The 2171-nt window shown below is 37.7% G+C and overlaps 1 non-coding gene across 1 annotated transcript; it reads right to left on the minus strand.

Moving 5' to 3' along the window:
- Positions 1-1540: 1540 nt before the first annotated feature.
- On the minus strand, positions 1541-1647 carry LOC112420622 (small nucleolar RNA R71). Its single transcript, XR_003010795.1, has one exon. It is a non-coding gene; the product is annotated as a small nucleolar RNA R71 (small nucleolar RNA).
- Positions 1648-2171: the final 524 nt, after the last annotated feature.

Consider the following 2171-nt stretch of genomic DNA (forward strand, 5'->3'; position numbering starts at 1 on the left):
CTCCCCCAAAGTCAGAACCTTGGCACGGCCCGTGCTAGCATTGGCACGGCCCGTGCTAGCATTGGCACGGTCGTGCCATCCTCTAGAGTCACTTTTGCTGCTTTTGCTTAGATTTTAATCTACTCTATTTTAGCCCGTAGTTTCTTGTGGAACATTCCAGTAATGTAATTGCTTTTCTAATAAAAGTTCTTTTCTTTTCTTTTAATTTCTTGTCATTTACTTTTATGCTTTGTCTCTTCTTCCCCATGTCTACGATGAACATGAGTGAGTAAACTTATCTTTGTCTTGGGATTGTTGGATAAGTCTAAATGACATAATCCTAATCAAGCCAAGCACTAAGCCTTAATCTTATGTAACCCTAATTCCTTATCTAAATTCACCGCTTTAACATGGATCAACCATTATCAAACTGTGGAAACGAAAGTGGAGGGTTTGATAATTGTTTATCCATTATCTCAAATATCAATTCATAAAACCAAAGTGGAGCTTTGATATTCGAACAAGTGAATTTAGACAAGGATTGCAAAGGCAGCAAAATAGTCTTTGCAATCTTTGAGACATATAGTTTCGATCTTCAAGGGAACTAATAATGTTAAGTCAGCGAAATAGGCTTAGTTGTTAGAGGAACCAAAATCTAATAGTAATCAAGTCAGCGAAATAGGTTTGGTTGCTAGAGGAACATAAGAGAAACTATCTTGAGAAATTAGGTCTATCATAAATTTATAAGCTTATAGTTTGGTTTGTGAAGGACTTGTTATTTAGATGAACCAATGATCCCAAGGCTCTTTTTATTATTATTATCTTTCAATCGTTTGAAAACCCTAACTTACAACTCTTTTCTCCTCTAATCATTATCAAAGGTTAATTGAATTAAACTACTCCCTGTCGGAACGATACTCTTTTCATACTAGTTTTGTAAGACCGTACACTTGCGGTTTTATCTCATCAAGTTTTTGGCGCCGCTGCCGAGGAGTAAACTAATTTAATTAACTCTTTCTTTGTGATTAGAACTCCTTCTTCTCCCTCTTTTCTTCTACTTCTTTCTTTCTTTGTGTTACCATTAACTTCTTGGGTTCTCGATTTCTTATGCGAAGAAGTAAAAGTCTCGGAGAATTTATTCCTGAGATTGAAAGATATTTGCATAAGAAAAAGAGAGAGGCACAAAATAATATTGCTATGGCTAAACGCACTCTCAAAGAGTATGCTACTCCTTCAACGGAAGAGCCACAAGCTATTATCGTGTACCTGAGGGTTGAGGGTAACAATTTCGAGATCAAGCCTGCACTACTCAAATTCGGTGCAGCAAAATCAGTTTTCTGGATCACCCACTGAGGATCCAAATCTCCATATTTCTTCCTTCCTTAGACTCAGTGGCACTATAAAAGAGAACCAAGAAGCCGTAAGACTTCATCTCTTTCCCTTTTCCTTAAGGGATAGAGCTAGCGCTTGGTTCCATTCCCTAGAAGTCGGTTCCATCACTTCATGGGATCAAATGAGGCGAGCGTTCCTTTCCCGATTCTTTCCCCCCTCTAAAACCGCCAAACTAAGAGACCAAATCACACGATTTAACCAAAAAGATGAGGAGTCTCTCTATGATGCGTGGGAGCGTTTCAAGGAAATGCTTAGACTTTCTCCCCACCATGGTTTAGAAAAGTGGCTCATAGTCCACACTTTTTATAATGGGCTAACATATACCACTAAGATGTCTGTTGATGCAGCTGCAGGTGGAGCACTAATGAACAAGAACTATACGGAGGCTTAGCTGTGACTTCGAAAATTCGAGGTAAGGGGGAGATTCCTACCACTTTAGGGTGTTTAATCTATGATGGGGTAACTTTATTTAGTATGATGTGTTTCTTTTGATATGATTTATGATGGAATTATTGGTGATGAATAAAGGCAATGATGTTGTTGAACGAATGAGATTTATGAGATTAAGTTAGGGTTAGAATGTAGAATTAAATTGTGGAAAGAAGTAGATTATCTGATGGATTAGGGTGATAAAGGATATTTAGATTGTAGAATAATCACAGACTAGGTTTCCAATCAGTATTGGGGTTTGAGCCGATGGAAATTGGGATTTTCGTTTGAAAAGTCGGTGTCTAAACGTTTTGCAAATAAGAGATTATCTGAGGTTTGGGAAATCGATTTTTTTTTTGGGTGGTTGAAAC

This window comes from Medicago truncatula, chromosome 3, assembly GCF_003473485.1.
Source record: "Medicago truncatula cultivar Jemalong A17 chromosome 3, MtrunA17r5.0-ANR, whole genome shotgun sequence".
In the NCBI taxonomy this organism is placed as follows: domain Eukaryota; kingdom Viridiplantae; phylum Streptophyta; class Magnoliopsida; order Fabales; family Fabaceae; genus Medicago; species Medicago truncatula.